This window comes from Pelobates fuscus, chromosome 2 (genome assembly GCF_036172605.1).
Source record: "Pelobates fuscus isolate aPelFus1 chromosome 2, aPelFus1.pri, whole genome shotgun sequence".
Taxonomy (NCBI): domain Eukaryota; kingdom Metazoa; phylum Chordata; class Amphibia; order Anura; family Pelobatidae; genus Pelobates; species Pelobates fuscus.
The window spans coordinates 117,029,872-117,050,612 of NC_086318.1; positions in this window are offsets into that span (position 1 = coordinate 117,029,872).

The following is a 20,741-nucleotide window of genomic DNA, read 5'->3' on the forward strand; positions in this document are numbered from 1 at the left end:
AGTTTTATTTTGGCACAGCACTACCAAAAGGTTGCCTACCCCTGGCTTAGGGAGAAGTTTCCACTGAAGTCCACAAAGCTGGAAATAGAACAGACAAAACACCAATTTTAGAAATATAACAAGAGTATTATTTATTAAAAAGCATATAAAATCTTACATTCCAAATTCTGTAATGCCAGCATCGAGCACAACGCGTTTCGACGTCTCAATACGTCTTCCTCAGGTGCAATACTAAATCCAAGCTCCATACACATTTAAATAAGCAATTTGGCGCGGGAAACGGGTACATGGAACCCGCCCCCTTTGCCCATCAACCAGTCACGTAAGTCCGTTTACTCTGTAACTCCGGGCTCTGACGTTGTTATTATCACTTCCGCGTTTTTGTGTTCCACAGCTAGTACTTCCGGGTTCGTATGCGTTCCACTTACGGCATTCATGCGTTCCATCTGTTATCAAGTCCGTTTTTCCTCGTTATCATTAGAATTAGTTGTCAGCAAGATTCAAGGCATAATTCCAACATACAGAAGATAAAAATAGCTCAAGGAAAAAGGAAAAAAGGGAAAGCATACGAAATATAATCAATACAAATTTTAAAAATCTATGTAGACAATTTTTCATATATATACATATAAGAAAAAATATATAAAGGAAATATAAAAAATATTCAAATGTATAATTATATTTAATATTTTTAAATATTTTTTATATTTTTTTATATTTTCTTTATATATTTGTGCTCAATGCTGGCATTACAGAATTTGGAATGTAAGATTTTATATGCTTTTTCTTAAATAATACTCTTGTTATATTTCTAAAATTGGTGTTTTGCCTGCTCTATTCCCCTCATATTTTGAGGATCAAGTTCCAGCTTTGTGGACTTCAGTGGAAACTTCTCCCTAAGCGATTATACCTGAGCCAGTTTATCCATTTAACAGGCTCCAACCCATGTGAGTGGGACCATAAAGACTGCTATATTTGATTTATTTCACATTGCAGTATTATGCTATGACTTTTTCTGTTTATTATGTATAGGAGCTATACTTATAGACATCAATTATATTAAGGTATTTTATCCTCATCTCATACATATATCTTGGGATATACCACCAATATATAATTTTGTGTATTTATCACGAGCGCTGCACACTTTCCTGTATTATAGTGCTATAAATATGTTGTCCGCAAATAGGGCTAAACTGTATTCCCTGTCATGGATGGAGATACCCTTTATTAGAGGATGGATGCGGATTTTTCATGCTAGGGGCTCAAGGGAAGATGTAAAGGAGGGGCGACAGCGGGCATCCATGACGAGTGCCATTTGTAATAGAGAAAGATGTGGAGAGAACCTCCGTGGGAGACTCTGGACACAGGAGCGCTGTACAAGGCCATAATGCCTCGTATGGTGTCTTCTGGGAAATTGAATTTAGACAGTACTTGGGTCATGAAGGACCAGTTAAGCAGGTCAAAGGCCTTCTCCACACCAAGTGCTAAGAGAAGACCTCTGGTGCCCCGGTTTTCCAAGCTCGCCAGAATATTGAGTATTTTTCTGGTATTGGCAGAGCCCTGAAGGCCTCGTATGAATCCTGGTTGGTCATTGTGTATGAGTATGTGAAGTAAAGGGGCTAGTCTATTGCAGAAGAGTTTGGCATAGATCTTTGCATCATCATTAAGCAGTGAAATTGGTCAAAAATGTTTACACTATGTCAAGGGAGGGTGGATATGCAGGTTTGGGGAGGGTGGATATGCAGGCAATAAGCATTTCCTCTGGGAGAGCACCTTCGAGGGTACAATGGTTAAGGAGAGCTAACAAATGTGGTGATAACATGGAAGACAATGTTTGATAATATTTGTTTGACCCGGTGTTTTGCGAGCCGTGAGCCAGGAAATTACCTCTGTGAGTTCGTCTAAGGAAAATGGCCTCTGCAGAAGGTCAAATTGTTCTCAGACAGTCAGGAAGCTCAAGATCTGTCAGGAAATTATCAATTTCAGAGTGTGTAGGAAGGACCGTCTGTGGGTCGTTCTTCAGGTTTTCAAATTTGCTATAATAGGTAACGAACTGGTTAGCAATGACTTGGGGGTCTATTGTTTTTACCCTTGTCAGTTTTTAGGAATGCAATCCTGGAGGCAACAGACCTTTGTTTTAGCTACAAAGCCAATTTGGCACCTGCCCTGTTGTGCAAAAAAGTTGTATATGGATTTCCAAAGCAAACATTCATTTTTGGATAGCTCCATATCTCTAACTTGGGCTTGGAGATGAAGTAATTTAGCATGTGTAGTAGAGTTAGTATCATGTTTGAGTGCGTAAGGGTTGTAATGTCTGCAATAAGCGAGGTGTATTTGGCTAGTCTTTGTTTCTTAGCATAGCTGGCATGTTTTATGAACCTCTAATGAACGGTTTATGCGCTAGCAAAATTTGGTCTATGGAGTCAGGGTCCTTATTTTCAAGGAAATAATGTTGCAGGTCTGTAGAAATTTGAGAGACTATGGCGGAGTCAGTTAGAAGGAATTCATTGAGTTTCCATGAGCTCTGTCCCCTGTTCGGGAAATGTTCCTTTATACTTGGGGTGATCGGAGCATAATCCGATCATGATATAAGGCCTATGTATGAATTATCAATCTTGGGCAACATAGTAGTGGGGATGAGAAATGTATCGATTCGAGAATAACTATTGTGCGCTGCTGAATGTCAGGTATAGTCAATTCTAGTCAGATGTGATATACGCAAGGGGTCTATAAAGTGATGAGACGAGAGCGTGGCACAGATTCGTGCAGACAGGGCTGACCTTTGACGTAGGGTACGGAGGAGAGTTCTGCCAAGGCAGACAAGTCTGCCGAACGGCCTAACAGAAAATTTGTGTCGGATCCAATGATTACTTCCCCATAACAATACATATTAGGCAAAGCAAGTACGTTAATTAAAAATACTTGTTGATTATCGTTGGGGCTGTAGATTTTGATTAGGGTATACGTGTTGTTATTAAGGAGGCACTGTAGTGTTAGATAGCGCACCTTTTTGTCACTTTTGTCATTTTGAGAACCAATGAGAATGATGTATCTCAGCCAATAAAAATGGAAACACCACGTTTTTTAGCTGAAGAGCAGGCAGGGTAAACATGCGGGAACCAGGGGGAGTAAATCTAGGCCTGCTGCCCCATTTAAAATGCATCTCTTGGAAGAACACGAGATGGGCTCCGCAGCGTTTGGCATCCCTCAAAGCCAATCTGTGCTTATTGGACGAGTTAAGCCATTTAGTGTTTAGGGGATGTTACGACACTCACCGCCAGGGGAATGAAGCCGCCGTTTAGTCGATAATCCCCTTTCTCCAGAAATGCAATTTCAGTCCAACCGATCATAAAACTCCCGAACGGAGCATACGAATGCGGTAACTCCCGATCAGCAATCCATCCGAAATCCTTCCACAGCTAGAAATAAACGAAAACGCTGTCCCAATAGTAAATCCCTCCACAAACGAGACAAAGCTCCGTCTTGAAGGTCAAGCAGTAATGTGTTTAATGGGGGCTACCTGCCCGGTATTTATGCAGGTCTCCACAAGGTAGACACTCCCCTAGGGGACCTTGTGGAAGACTGTAAAATATATTATACAGTAGCCAATCGCAGTGGCTATAACACAAGCCCTTCCCATTTTACCCATAAGTCATTCTTTCCTATCCTGGAGATAATTAGGGAGAAACCTAATTAACTCAGAGGATAGGGACCATCGCCATTTTAAAATCAAATACGAAAAATGCAATAAAATACATAAAATCAGAAGTACCGAATGTATAGTGTTCGTGCAACATATCCCCAGATAGCCTGGATCTGAGGGCATATTCCTACCGAATAGCGCTCAGGTCCGATGTACACAGTCCAATCGCCATGGAGTCAAAGTCTCTCATAAGTCCTTCGGTATACGAATGACTCCATGGGACGGCTACCTGGGTAAGTCCATACGAATGAGAGAAACTCCCGAACTGACCGGTGTTCGCACGCCTCAAAGAGAATAGAAGGGGGCGGCCGTCTCCAGCGGTGTTCGGTAGATAAAGAGTCCATTTTTAGATCCATAGGTTTTGCACCGAACACCGCTGATTCGCCTCGTGTCCAAAATGGCCGCCGCCTCGTGTTCGGCATACGAACGACGACCACCCGTACGAATGGAATGGAGAGGTGTTTGCGGTTAACCACAACGTTCTAATTGTGGTCAAGGTGTTAATGAGCCGCACACTCCTCTCCTGGGTGGCCGATGGTTCAGTAGTTTCAATCGGTACTTAGGGAAACATACGGACAAGGGCATACGGACAGGAAATCCACGAACCCAAGGCAAACAGACAAACCAGCAATACAGGTCTATGCAGCAGGGTTCGTCACAGGGGAAAAAATATTCAGTACCATGAGTAGATGGTGGTCTAGCTGGGCAAGTAGTTGGTAGATAACAAGAGGTACCTCTATAGATACCAGAAGGGTAGAGTGTCGGAGGTTGCATGGATGTCTCTGCATCCGCTGTGTTATCATGGTGGGATTCCACTTATGTGGGGAAACAGCGTGCATTACATGTGACCTTATACACAACTCCAGATGGCATACAGTGAGTAACAGAAACATACTCAAGAAAATAAAAAGGGAATTAACATAAAGATAACTATATACACAATTCCATTTACCATAAAGATATCGTATTGGTCTGCCTGAGAGCAATGGACAAAAATAAGATAAACAATGGCTACAAGTAGAGCCTTGGGGGGGGAAGTCATGGAAAGTGGAGATCGACAAGATCAGTAAGAGATCTACAGTGTAGCAGTAAAATTTAAACAGAACGTGTGAACACCTAAGCACCCAATCGTGGTCAAGATTGTGGATTACAGAACATAGTGAAAACAGACGTAAGCAATTAAAGGGATTTAATTTGGGGGGGTAGGAATGGTTATTAATTACAAGGAGGGAGCTGGTAGCGCTGCCGGCTTCTTCCTTGCATTTGTTTTTGCGCATGCGTAGTTCTGTTTCATCCTAATGGATTAAAACAAATTATTTTTTTATGAATTTCATTCGAAAATGAATGGTTGTGGCTGAAATTCGGGATTGCCTAATGAAATTTTTTTAAGTACAAAATCATTCATACAAAATGTAAATTTCACTGGTGCACATGTCTAGTAAGTAGACAATAACTTTTAACCTTAAGCAATCAGCCCCAATGGGGACAGGAATGCCAATGCAGCGTGTCATTTTGCTCAAGTATTGAGAGCTCTGCGTTCAGATGACGGATGTAAGGAACGAGGTATTTGGAGCCTGTCTCAAATCTCCCAGAGCTGTGAATTGTCAGCTTCTGAGCCAAGAAAGTGATAATTTGTTTCACAAGGAGATGTGGGACACTGCGCAGCCATCGCTCGCAGTGACAAGTGGTCTTTGAGAGGGGCGGAGCTTGCAGATCTGAAACACACAACTGGAAGCTAATACAACTAAGCCTGTTGGAAAGACGCAGCGAAAATTCTGCCAGCAGCTTACAGAGATGCTTCCAGGCAGCCCATCCATATTGCGCCTGATCAGTGAGTAATGGTATAAGCCGTGTTTACTCACCACCTGTTCTTGTAAGAGGCAGAGCTTTTTACAGATTAATTTTTTCTGTCATGTATGTTTGTTTATAATAAACTACAAGTTTCATATCATCTATCCTTTAAAAGGATTATTCCTTATCCATATAGCTTATGAATGATACTACCTGTATAACACTTTTATACAAGCTCCAGATTCACACATTACAAGAGTGATAGCTGTGTATGATAGGAAAATTAGAGTTTGTTAAAACGATCTATACTATTTGTTTTTTCTCTTCTCTTTTTATATGTTCAATGCACTTTAATCAAATGCCACCTATTGGAGGATATACCTAATATGGTTGTATAAATTCTACATTATACTATTTAATACCATATAACTGTTCAATCCTATTCTCTGTTATTCAGGCCTCACTCAACTCAGTGAAAGACTGCATTTTTTTTCTCCCCACTTCCCACCCACCCTCCCCTCCTCCCGCCCACCCAGGGTCCCCCTAAATATATAGCATGCTCCTCCAGCTGTTTGAGATTCTCACCCAATTACCTCTTCATTCCCCTAACATCTTACCAATAGCTGCTTCTCTGTCAACTCATTCAGCCATCACCTCCAAACTTCCCCTGCTACCTCTTGTCTAAAATCCCCATGGTTTCCTTTAGATTGTAAGCTCACGGGCCATCTAGCCAAGCACTTTGTATAAAAGAGCTCCAATGGCTAGATATCAGCTTACGGGCAGGGCTCTCTTACCTCTTGTATTTGTCTGTGTATATTGTGCGTTTCTCCAATAATTGTACAGCGCTGCGGAATCTGTTGGCGCTTTATAAATAGCAATAATAAATAAAATAAATAAATACCGCTCCACTTATTATTACATTATCATTTTGTGCTGGATTGGTGAATTGGGATTGCACCTAAGTGTGTAGCAGTTATAAATTTAGTAAACCACAGGAGTGCTTCTCTCTACCTGTTCTAAATACAATGACTTTCTAGTGCCCAAATTTCTTTACGTGAATATAGGTTTGTCCACTCAATTCAGCCTTACTAGCAACTTAGCTAGGAATCCCCACTTGTACTGGATGTTTGTGGCACAAAGGGCTGTCATGATGGGCGCAAACATGCGCTGTTTAAACATAGTGGAGGAGAGATCTGTAAACCGCATAATATTGGCAAATTGGTCAGGCCATGAGGTGTTCAATCTAGAGGCTTGCATTATGCGTTCTTTGACCGTAAAGTAATAGACCCTAGTGATGACATCCCTTGGTGTTTTAGGAGTAAGGAGTTTAGGCTTAGGGAGCCTGTGTGTGCGATCTAAGAGTAGCTCAGAGTCACTGAAACTCAGGATGAAGGACTTAAACAAGTCCTGTACATACTGGTGCAGCTCAAGTGGTTTGACAGATTCTGGAACTCCGCAGATGTTTATATTGTTCCTCCTGTTTCTGTCCTCATGGTCTGCTACCTTTTCTTCCAGACTTTTTAATTTTGGGGTAAGCAAGGTATAGGCCTCAGTCATAGAATTGTGGGCTTCCACTAGTTAATCTGTGCGGTCCTCTAATTGTGCTGTGCATTCTGCAATAGCCTGAATGTCGGCCCTGATATCAGAAGCATTTTGTTGAAGGCCAGATTTAAAGGAGGCTTTCAGCTCCTGTATTAGCATCCACATTGAGGCATCAGTCGCTAAGCTTGGGGTCGGGTAAATCCATGAAGGCTATCTCCTGTGTTGGAGCTGTACGCCAGGAGAATTAGGACCATCGGCACCATCTTGGTCTCTGAGATCCAAGGCTTTCGGCAGAGCAAGGTGAGAATGCAATGTTTTTTGCTACGGCTTTTTCAGCGATTTGGTCGTCATCAGGTGCAGCAAGTTGTCACCCAAGTGGAGAAGCTGTGTGGCAACAATATTGGCAGTGAAACACGCTGTATAGGCCACAGATCGGGAGAGCTCCCCACTGACACGTCTGCTTCCATGCACTGCTAAGAGATGCCCCCATTACATTCTTTTTTAAATTGTATTAGAAATAATAGCAGTAATACTTTGCTGAATTTGTTACATTAATAAAATAGAAGTTTTTGGGTTCTGGATATATATTTCAATACATCAAGTCTAAGTTTTTTCTTTATTTCTAAAATAAACAGTTTACTCAATCTAGATAATCAGAATATACAATTAGTTATATATTTTTTTTTCTTCTGAGAACTGATTTTATTTTAGTTATTTTAAGAATATAATTGCGTGAGGGTTCAATTTATTACAAGATGAACACAACTTTACTCATTCCAAGTTAAATGATTTGCTGATTTAATTATCATTGCTTTGGCAAATAATAATTTCTTTAGAACATTTGAGAACACCAGAATGTCTCAAGTCATACACCCAGGTAAAAATAAAAATAAATAAATAATTAAAAACTTCATATATTAGTTGAACAACTAGTGTCCACTTACACCTGAAGAGTTGCTGATGTTGTTATATAACGAATAAAATGTCTATTTTTTTTATTTTACTGTCAATATTTCAATATGAATAAATTTCAACTGGAACACCATTTAGCACTGGTGAGTAACATATTGATAATGCTACTGGATTCATAGGTTATTTGAAAACAGTAGTCATGAATCCTCTCCTCTGCTTCTTTATTTGCATGTCATTAATATCTGCAAAATACTTTACAGTGACAGATTTGGCATTACAATGCCTATAGTAAGACTGCTTAAAAATTTAAATAATGATAATCATAAAGAGTTATTAAGAGTGAAGTTCAAATGACTCCCATTGTACTTCAGTTGTATCCTTATTATATCCTGGTTTCTGTGATATGAGATCATTTGGTGATAACACTCACATTGCGAGATCTGAATGTGTTGTTTGGCCATTAATGTTTGAAAAATATATGCACCACTGTTCTGTTGAAAATCGAAAGCTGTAATACAATATATGTAAAACTCTAAAAATGATGGCATATACTTAACTTACATGTTATTACTAGAGATGTCCCGAATAGTTCGCTGGCGAATAGTTCCAGCAAGCAGGTCCAGCAAGCGATGCTGATAAGGCTGTTTCTGGTGGTGATGGTGACCACAACTCTTCCTCTTCCTCTTCACGCTCATCTACAGCCTGATCCAGCACCCTTCGCAGGGCACGCTCCAGGAAGAAAACAAATGGTATGATGTCGCTGATGGTGCCTTCGTTGCGACTGACTAGGTTTGTCACCTCCTCAAAAGGACGCATGAGCCTACAGGCATTGCGCATGAGCGTCCAGTAACGTGGCAAAAAAATTCCCAGCTCCCCAGAGGCTGTCCTAGCACCCCGGTCATACAAATATTCATTAACAGCTTTTTCTTGTTGGAGCAGGCGGTCGAACATTAGGAGTGTTGAATTCCAATGTGTAGGGCTGTCGCAAATCAAGCGCCTCACTGGCATGTTGTTTCGCCGCTGGATATCGGAAAAGTGAGCCATGGCCGTGTAGGAACGCCTGAAATGGCCACACACCTTCCTGGCCTGCTTCAGGACGTCCTGTAAGCCTGTGTACTTATGCACAAAGCGTTGTACGATCAGATTACACACATGTGCCATGCACGGCACATGTGTCAACTTGCCCAACTTCAATGCCGCTATCAAATTTTTTCCGTTGTCACACACCACTTTGCCGATATCCAGTTGCTGCGGAGTCAGCCACTTTTCCACCTGTGCGTTCAGGGCGGACAGGAGTGCTTGTCCGGTGTGACTCTCTGCTTTCAAGCAAGTCAAACCCAAGACGGCGTGACACTGCCATATCCGGGATGTGGAATAGTACCTGGGGAGCTGGGGGGGTGCCGTTGATGTGGAGCAAGAAGCAGCGGCACAAGAGGACTCAGCCGAGGAGGTTATGGAAGAGGATGGAGTAGGAGGAGTAGAGGAGGTGGCAGCAGGACTGCCTGCAATTCGTGGCGGTGTCACCAACTCCTCTGCAATGCCACGCATTCCTTGCTTGTCAGCCGTCAGCAGGTTTACCCAATGCGCAGTGTAGGTGATATACCTGCCCTGACCATGCTTTGCAGACCAGGTATCAGTGGTCAGATGGACCCTTGCCCCAACACTGTGTGCCAGACATGCCATGACTTCCTTTTGCACAATCGAGTACAAGTTGGGGATTGCCTTTTGTGAAAAGAAATTCCGGCCGGGTACCTTCCACTGCGGTGTCCCAATAGCTACAAATTTTTTGAACGCCTCAGACTCAACCAGATTGTATGGTAAAAGCTGGCGGGCTACTAGTTCGGACAAGTCAGCTGTCAGACGCTGGGCAAGGGGGTGACTTGGTGACATTGGCTTCTTACGCTCAAACATGTCCTTGACAGACACATGACTGTGGGCAGATGAGCGGGAACTGCTCAAGGCGGGAGACGGAGTGGCGGATGGTTGAGAGGGGGCAAGAAGGACAGCAGTGGTTGACGTGGCTGAAGATGCTGGACCAGGAGGAGGATGGCGGCTTAGAGTAGGCGTGCTGCTTGTACTCATGTGTTGATCCCATAGGCGTTTGTGATGTGAGATCATGTGCCTACGCAAAGCAGTTGTACCTAGGTGGGTGTTGGACCTCCCACGACTCAGTTTCCTTTGGCACAGGTTGCAAATGGCATCGCTGTTGTCAGAGGCAGACACACAAAAAAAATGCCACACTGCTGAGCTCTGCAATGACGGCATTCTGGTGGTGGACACAGCATGCGTTGATTGGCGTGCTGTCGGGCTGACCCCGGGTGCCGATGCATGCTGTCTGACTGTGCCACTAGCTCCTTGCGACGCCCCCCCCCCCCTGCTTCCAACTCGTCTCCTCCTCCTCTCTGTCTCCCCATCTGAACTTTCGCCCTGTTCTTCTTCTTGCCGAGCGGGCACCCACGTGACATCCATGGACGCATCGTCATCATCAACCGCTTCGCTTGTATCTGACAACTCAGAAAAGGAAGCAGCAGCGGGTACAACATCATCATCATCACACCGTATCTCCATGTGTTTAATGCTGCCTGCCTGAGACATATCCCTGTTATCTACATCCTCTAGCAATAATGGTTGCGCATCACTCATTTCTTCAAACGGGTGTGTGAATAACTCCTCTGACATACCAAGTAAAGCGGCTGTGGTGCTAGTTTTGGTGGTGGCGGCAGATGGGTGAGTGGTATCTTGAGAGGTGCCTGAAGCTAAGCTGGAGGAGGATGGTGCGTCAAGGTTCCGAGCGGAGGCTGTACAAGATTGGGTGTCCTGTGTTAGCCAGTCAACTATGTCCTCAGAACTATTCAAGTTCAGGGTACGTGGCTTCTGAAAACTGGGCATTATTCTAGGGCAAAAGGGAATCACAGCACCATGACCACGACGGCCCCTGCGGGGTGGCCTGCCTCTGCCTGTCATTTTTTTGGGGATTAGTGGTACTATGCGTGCAAGCTACTGTGAGACCAGATATGATTGGCAATGTGAACTGTAACAGTTCTGCAGAGCACACACTGTAGGCCTGACACACCCGCTTGAAGACAAGTAACTGCTATTCAATCTATAACAGTGAAAAATACATTTTGGTTTTAAAAGCACGCTATAGAGACACCAGATATGATTGGCAATGTGCACTGGAACAGTTCTGCAGAGCACACACTGTAGGCCTGAGACACCCGCTTGAAGACAAGTAACTGCTATTCAATCTATAACAGTGAAAAATAAATTTTGGTTTTAATAGCACGCTATAGAGACACCAGATATGATTGGCAATGTGCACTGGAACAGTTCTGCAGAGCACATGCTGAAGGAAGGACTGACAGAGCCGCTTGAAGGACACTGACTGGCTGCTATTAGCTTACACTGGAAACCTTTTTTCTTTGTAAAAGCACGCTAAAGAGACACCAGATATGATTGGCAACTGTCGAAGCACGCTGGCACAGGTCTGCAGAGCACACGCTGAAGTAGGCATGACACCCAGACGCTTGCAGACAACTAACTGATCTTCTATTACAGTGAAAAAAAATGATTTCTTTACAATCTAAAGCTTAAGCTATTGTTAAAACTGATATGAGTGGTGGCACTGACTGTGCAAATGGGCAAGGCATCCAACCTGACACAGAAGCTGGCAGGCAGGCAACTGCTCTTCTATTACAGTGAAAACAAATTATGTCTTTTAAATCTAAAGCTTAAGCTATTGTAAAAACAGATATGAAGTGGTGGCACTGGGCAAGAGGGCACAGTATCCACTGTGAACCTCACACAGAAGCTGGCAGGCAGGCAACTGCTCTTCTATTACAGTGGAAACAAAATTTTGGTTGTAAAAGCACGCTATAGAGACACCAGATATGAGTGGCAACTGTCGAAGTACGCTGGCAGGGTTGTGCAGGGCACACGCTGAAGGAAGGCCTGACAGAGCCGCTTGAAGGACACTGACTGGCTGCTATTAGCTTACACTGGAAACCTTTTTTCTTTGTAAAAGCACGCTATAGAGACACCAGATATGAGTGGCAATTGTCAAAGTACGCTGGCAGGGTTGTGCAGGGCACACGCTGAAGAAAGGCCTGACAGAGCCGCTTGAAGGACACTGACTGGCTGCTATTAGCTTACACTGGAAACCTTTTTTCTTTGTAAAAGCACGCTAAAGAGACACCAGATATGATTGGCAACTGTCAAAGCACGCTGGCACAGGTCTGCAGAGCACACGCTGAAGTAGGCCTGACACCCAGACGCTTGCAGACAACTAACTGATCTTCTATTACAGTGAAAAAAAATGATTTCTTTAAAATCTAAAGCTTAAGCTATTGTTAAAACAGATATGAGTGGTGGCACTGACTGTGCAAATGGGCAAGGCATCCAACCTGACACAGAAGCTGGCAGGCAGGCAACTGCTCTTCTATTACAGTGAAAAAAAATTATTTCTTTAAAATCTAAAGCTTAAGCTATTGTTAAAACAGATATGAGTGGTGGCACTGAAGGTGCAAATGGGCAAGGCATCCAACCTGACACAGAAGCTGGCAGGCAGGCAACTGCTCTTCTATTACAGTGAAAAAAAATGATTTCTTTAAAATCTAAAGCTTAAGCTATTGTTAAAACAGATATGAGTGGTGGCACTGACTGTGCAAATGGGCAAGGCATCCAACCTGACAAAGAAGCTGGCAGGCAGGCAACTGCTCTTCTATTACAGTGAAAAAAAAATGATTTCTTTAAAATCTAAAGCTTAAGCTATTGTTAAAACAGATATGAGTGGTGGCACTGACTGTGCAAATGGGCAAGGCATCCAACCTGACACAGAAGCTGGCAGGCAGGCAACTGCTCTTCTATTACAGTGAAAAAAAATGATTTCTTTAAAATCTAAAGCTTAAGCTATTGTTAAAACAGATATGAGTGGTGGCACTGACTGTGCAAATGGGCAAGGCATCCAACCTGACACAGAAGCTGGCAGGCAGGCAACTGCTCTTCTATTACAGTGAAAACAAATTATTTATTTAAAATCTAAAGCTTAACCAATTGTTAAAACAGATATGAGTGGTGGCACTGACTGTGCAAATGGGCAAGGCATCCAACCTGACACAGAAGCTGGCAGGCAGGCAACTGCTCTTCTATTACAGTGAAAACAAATTATTTATTTTAAATCTAAAGCTTAACCAATTGTTAAAACAGATATGAGTGGTGGCACTGGGCAAGTAGGCACAGTATCCAATGTGAACCTCACACAGAAGCTGGCAGGCAGGCACCTGCAATTACATTACACAGGAAAAAAAAAAAAAGCAGCCTGATGTTATAGCCCTAAAAAGGGCTTTTGGGGTGCTGTCCTTACAGCAGAGATCAGATGAGTCCTTCAGGATTGTAGTGGACACTGAATACCCTAGCCTAGCTATCAATTTCCCTATCTAATCAGCAGCAGCTAAACTTTCCCTCCTCTCACTAAGCATGCAGCTTCAGAATGAATCGAAAATGGATGCTGGGAGGGAGGTTGGAGGGTGTGGAAGGGAGGGAGTGCTGCTGATTGGCTGGAATGTGTCTGCTGACCAAGAGGCACAGGGTCAAAGTTTGCCCAATGATGACGAATAGGGGGCGGATCGAACTGCGCATGTGTCCGCCCGCCGCGGCGAACGCGAACACGCTAAGTTAGCCGGGAACTGTTCGCCGGCGGACAGTTCGGTACATCACTAGTTAAGAATGTGCCAGTTTTTGCTGATGGTCTTTTTTAAAACACCAATATTGCTTGCATAGTTAAAAATGAAGGGAATTTGGTTTGATTTTAAACTTTCTTTCTTTTCTTTATATTTAAGCAGATCAGACCTTTTAATCATATCTACATGTTTAAAATCTCTCTCAAGTGCATCTTCCTTGTAACCCTTTCGTAAAAATTGTTGTTTTAAAAATTCAGATTGTTCTTTAAATTCTTTTCGTTCTGTACAATTACGTTTTAACCGTAAAAATTGTCCTTTTGGTATGTTCTGCAACCAGGGGTCACGATGACAATTTTTAATATCAATAAAACTATTAATATCAACTTGTTTAAAAAAGTTTTGGTTTTAACCTGATTATTCATAATAAAAATGTTAAGATCTAAAAAGTCTATAGAAATCGGGTTAATATTTTTGGTCAATTTGATCCCCCAATTATTTGAATTCAGATAATTAAAAAAAATGGTAAAATCATTCTTCGTTCCCTTCCATATAATAAAGATATCATCTATATATCTTTTGTAGTGGACCAAGTTTGCCCCAAATGCATGTCCCTGGTACACAAACGTGTTCTCCCAGAAGGACATGAATAGATTGGCGTAACTTGGGGCAAACTTGGTCCCCATATCTGTACCGCGTATTTGAAGATAAAAATCGTTTTGAAACCAGAAGTAGTTGTTGGTTAAGATCATAAAAATCCCTTGAGTTAAAAAAAATGACTTGTGCTTCTGTGAATTGTTTGGATTGCTTAAGATAAAATTCTACCGCTTCCAATCCTTTTTGGTGTTCAATAACAGTATATAGACTTGTTACGTCACACGTAACTAAAAAGTATCCCTCTTCCCATTTAAAATTATCCAGAATATTTAAAAGGCTCATAGAGTCCTTTAGATAAGCTGGACAAGATTTTACTAGAGGTTGTACAAAATAATCTATATATTGGGATAATTGGGTTAAAACTGAATCTATTCCTGAAACTATTGGCCTTCCTGGTGGGTTTTCTAAACTTTTGTGTATTTTAGGTAGGACATAGATTACCGGTGTGCGTGGGTGTTCTACTTTTAGGAAGGAATATTCGTTTTTATTTAAAACGTTATTAGCAATTCCTCCTTTAAGAAAAATATCGAATTTTGCTATTATTTCCATCATAGGATTTTTGGTCAATTTCTTATATGTATCTATATCATTAAGTTGTCTTATAATCTCGTTTAAATATGTATCTTTATCCATGATAACTACGCCCCCAACCTTATCGGCCGGTTTTATTGCAATATAATTATTTTATTTCAGATCCTTAATGGCTTGTCTTTCTTTAAAGGTTAAATTCTGTTTGTTTATTGAGGGGTTTTATCTTATACAAATCTTCCAAACATGCTTTTTCAAACACCCTCATGCTTTATGTTTTTAAAAACTGGGGATAAAAAGTGGATTTTTTCTTAAAATTAGTATGTTGTATTGTGGTCTCTTCCTCATTACAATCTTCCACTACTTGTTTCTCTTTAAAAAAAGATGTGAGACATAATTTCCTAGTAAAACGATTAATATCAATAAAAGCTTTGAATTTCTTTATCGGGCAACTCGGTGTATATTTAAAACCTCTACTTAAAATTTTTATTTGTGTCGGGGATAAACTAATTTTAGATAAATTAAAAAACTTTATCTCATTACTATCTTTTTCTTTTTCTGACTTATCTCTCCCTCCTATATTTCCTCTTCTAGTATTCTTTGTCTTTTTGGTGTTTTGGGGGATTCTTTTCCCCTCCATCCTTGGTCTAAAAAAATTTCCTCATCATTGTCATTTCTCAATTTTTCAAATCTATTCCTAATTGGAATACGGAAAGATTTTTCTTCAATTCTATAATCTCTATTGCTCTGCTGTTCACGTCTTGGTTTAGGGTCAGATTTAGGTGAGGCCCTTTGAAATATTTTGGGTCTAGTTGATCTGGACATTTGAGGGCTTTTCAACCCTCTTTGTACTACATTCGAATATGTTCTACTCTCAGCCCTGACTGGAGTTTTAGGTTTCTGTTGTACAGGCTGATTGTATGGTTTGAAGTAATTATTTTGGTGGAACTGGGTTTTATAATTTCTATTTTCATGTCTCTGGTTGTTTGAGGTAATTCTAGAGTGACTTTGATCTCTTTTATTATTTTTAGGGATTTTTCTCACCCTATTATTTGCATAATCATCTGTATCTCTTTTGAATTTCTTTTTTTTATTCAAAATTATCGAATTTTTCAAGATTTATTTTAACCCTTTCAGACAACATTTCAAAGTCTCTGGTACAAACAAAGGGTTCTAATTCAGTCCGTAATTGATTAATATTTGTATCAATTTCCTTTAGATCCTCTTTTCTTTGTGTTATGATGATATTTATCATCGTTATCGAAAAGGATTCCAAGGCAGATGTCCACATATTGATAAATTTGGTATTTTCTAAGTCGAAAGTAGGGAACTTTGTGAACCTCAATCCTCTAGGGGTTATTTTGTCCTTGAGATATTTTTCAAGTGTGAATACTTCCCATTTTACTTTAATTTCTCTGCCTAGTAATTTTTCTAATTCGTCTATCATAAGATCTAAATTATCGCTTAAAATTAGTTCTTCTTCCACATGTTATTCTTCACACATAAATTTTTGTATTGCGGACTTGAACCAGTGATTTCTAGATTCAAAAAGTGACATATTGCAATAAGCAGCCTTTAACACCAGGTGACTAGAAAATGTATACACACACAAAGAGTAGGTGAAATGGCGCTATACAACGATGTACATAAAATCCCAGTGCGTCAAAAAAAACAACACGTGTTTTTGTCACCAAAAAACACTTACATGTACAGAATTTTAAAAATGTAGATATTATAAAAAGGTCTGATCTGCTTAAATATAAAGAAAAGAAAGATTAGAAAGTTTAAAATCAAATCAAATTCCCTTCATTTTTAACTATGCAAGCAATATTGGTGTTTTAAAAAAGACCATCAGAAAATCTGGCACATTCTTAACCATTAAATTCTTAAAAATTCGTTTTTAGAGGTGCCAGGAATTTGAAACAAATTTTAACTTCGAGTTTTATTAATGCTGAAGAAAAACATAAATTCATAGAAGATTGGTCTAAGAAGCAGAAAGGCTTCTTTCATTGCGGAAACTGTAACGCTTGTAAAAGCACCAAAGTCAGTTAAAGAAAAAAAGAAACTTTTTTATCGTCTATAACTAAGAAACAATATTCTGTATGTTCTTTTATCTCTTGTGAATCAAATTTTTTTATTTATTTATTACAATGTCCCTGTGGTTTACAATATGTAGAAAAAACGTCCAGGTTGTTAAAAATCCGTGTGAGTGAACATATTAGAAACATAAAAAAAGGTTTCCTCAACCACAGTGTGTCTAAACATTTTTTAGAAGTCCATCAGTCAAATCCAAAAGATTTAGCATTTATGGCTATTCAAAAAGTTTCAAATAACTGGAGAGGAGGGAATAGTGCTTTAAATCTTAGTAAAAAGGAAAGCTCCTGTATTTTTGACATGCAAACTTTACATCCTAGGGGTCTAAATTTAGATTTTGATATTGGTCCTATTTTATAAAGCTGCTGTACAATATTAAAACCTTTTATAACTTTTTATTACTATTTTTAATGCTATTTATACATTTTTTGTAAAATTATTTTTTTTAATATTATTTATGGTTTTATATATAAGGCATTATCTCTTACTAAAATATTTTTATCTTGTCCTCTCTTCTATAATATTTTTTTCCCCCTATCTCCAATTTTTGTTGAGTTAAAACTTGGATCTCTATAGACTTTGGACTTGCAAAAAATACTTTTATCTGATCCTCCCTACTCCCTTATGATTCCGAACAAAACGGAAGTGACGTCTGATGCGTATCATTCTGAAAACGCTGCATACTAAAGGACGGAAAAATCTTAGTGCCGGAAGTAGCAGACGGAAGTGACGTATCGGCATGAAAACCTGAAGTCACGTGAGTGGATGGAAGTATTTGAAACGCACGGCCATGATGAGGAGGTCGTTCCCCATAGCGTGGAGGGTTAAAAGACAGCATTTTGGGAGGGCATATGTACCGGAACAACCATATATGGGTATGGAGGGTGGGTTTTTTGATTATATGTACATGTTTTACTAATTAATCAATCTTTTTATTAAGTATGTATTATATAAACAGAAATTTTCTGATATACCATCATTGCACCTGAGGAAGACCAAGAGAGTGGCCGAAACGCGTTGTGCTAGTCCTTTTTTATCTTTTATTGTGAATAAAGTATTTTAGTTTCAACTTATCCTGGTTCCTGATTGTATCCAGACAAAATCTGATGTCCGTTTCTGGTGGGACCAATCTGTACAAGAGCACTTTACTGGGAATACTTTATGTGTCTTCAAAGTAGAGAGCCGACTTATATGGCTCTCTAAAGTGTGAGTGCTTCATATTACTCATTTTATTATTATTGGGATTTTATATATTGCCCTATGATGGCTGTTTATCTTTCTGAATATCGTATATACTCGAGTATAAGCCGACCCGAATATAAGCCGAGGCCCCTAATTTTACCCCAAAAAACTGGGAAAACTTATTGACTCGAGTATAAGACTAGGGTGGGAAATGCAGCAGCTGCTGGTAAATTTCTAAATAAAATTATATTAATTGAATATTTATTTACAGTGTGTGTATATAATGAATGCAGTGTGTGTATATAATGAATGCAGTGTGTGTGTATGAGAATGCAGTGTGTGTGTATGAGAATGCAGTGTGTGTGTATGAGAATGCAGTGTGTGTGTATGAGAGTGCAGTGTGTGTATGAGTGCAGTGTGTGTGTATGTGTGTGTGTAATGCAGAGCCTTGGTGGGAGGTGGGCATTTTTATTTTTTAATTATTATTTTAATTTTTTTTTTGTTTCATTACATTTTTAAATTATTATTATTATTTTTTATTTTATTATTATTTTTATTTTATTATTTTTTTATTTTTTATTTTTTTATTATTATTAATATATATAATTTTTTTTCGTCCCCCCTCCCTGCTTGCTAGCTGGCCAGGGAGGGGGGCTCTCCTTCCCCGGTGGTCCAGTGGATGGGCACTGTGTAGGAGGGGTCTGTGGGGGCTGCAGAGAGATGTTACTTACCTTTCCTGCAGCTCCTGTCAGCTCTCTCCTCCTCCGCCGGTCCGTTCAGCACCTCGGTCAGCTCCCAGTGTAAATCTCGCGAGAGCTGCGGCTCTCGCGAGATTTACACTGTGAGCTGACAGAAGAGCTGAACGGACCGGCGGAGGAGGAGAGAGCTGACAGGAGCTGCAGGAAAGGTAAGTAACATCTCTCTGCAGCCCCCACAGCCCCAGTCTGTATTATGGCAATGCAAATTGCCATAATACAGACTATTGACTCGAGTATAAGCCGAGTTGGGGTTTTTCAGCACAAAAAATGTGCTGAAAAACTCGGCTTATACTCGAGTATATACGGTATATTATATGTCCAATGTGTGCGCAAAATATCCTTTCCTTTTATCCATCATCCATTTTAGATTCATTCGGAAGCTGCATTCTTAGTGAGTGGAGGGACAGTGTAGCTGCTGCTGATTTAATAGGGAAATCAATAGCTAGGCTAGTGTATTCAGTGTCCACTACAGTCCTGAAGGACTCATCTAATCTCTGCTGTAAGGACAGCACCCCAAAATGCCCTTTTTAGGGCTAGAACATCAGTCTGCTTTTTTTTCCCTGTGTAAACTAATTGCAGTTGCCTGCCTGCCAGCGTGTGTGTCAGGCTCACAGCGTATACTGTGCGCACTTGCCCAGTGCCACCACTCATATCTGGTGTCACATTAGCTTGCATTTAAAAAAAAAACAAAAAAACTTTTTTGACTGTAATATAATAGCAGTCAGTTTCCTTCACACGTGTGCGTTTCAGGGCCTGCCAGGGCACAGTGTCACACCAGTGCAACTCATATCTGGTGTAACAGTAGTGTACATTAAAAAAATATAGAAATTTGACTGTGAAATAATAGCAGTCAGTTTCCTTCACACGTGTGCGTTTCAGGGCCTGCCAGGGCACAGTGTCACACCAGTGCAACTCATATCTGGTGTAACAGTAGTGTACATTTAAAAAAAAAAAAACTAGAAATTTGACTGTGAAATAATAGCAGTCAGTTTCCTTCACACGTGTGCGTTTCAGGGCCTGCCAGGGCACAGTGTCACACCAGTGCAACTCATATCTAGTGTAACAGTAGTGTACATTAAAAAAAAACTAGAAATTTGACTGTGAAATAATAGCAGTCAGTTTCCTTCACACGTGTGCGTTTCAGGGCCTGCCAGGGCACAGTGTCACACCAGTGCAACTCATATCTGGTGTAACAGTAGTGTACATTTAAAAAAATAATAATAGGAGAGGGCGTGGCTTGGAAGCCGAGTAAGATGGCCGCTTAAACCCGGAGCTCCCTGCAAGGCTCCAAGCATAACCTCGTCTACAGCACAAAATTGCCTAGAAAATGGGCAAATCACACCGGGCAGCCCACACCTCAAAACCGACGGACACCCCGAGGGGCACGGCAAGCACTAACGCTTCCATGCGGCGGTACCTGTCAACTCCGGCAGACCGCGAGGCACAGGCCTCAGATGAATCCCTGTCATCGCCCTCCCTATGCGGAGAAGAGACCCTGACCGAGGCACCGACACAACACCCAGCGGACACTCACCCGGAATGGCTACACATCCTCCGAAGCCTGCCGACCAAAACAGACCTGGCGGAGGCAAACAACGAACTCCGGGCCTCAATCAAGACGGAATTGCAGGTCATGAGGGAGGAGTTTGGCGGCCTAAGCCAGAGGGTGTCCCAACTCGAGGCAGACTGCGACCACGTGCAAGCAGCGCAGTTGGCCAGCACAGAGACTCTACAGCTCACTGTGCAACGCATGCAACAAATGGCATACCACCTGGAGGATCTTGATAACAGAGGAAGGAGGCAAAACGTCAGGATTAGAGGAATACCTGAAGAGGTAGATGACACTGCACCTATACAGTCTACCCTGCTGGAGGTTTTCAACAATCTACTAGGCCG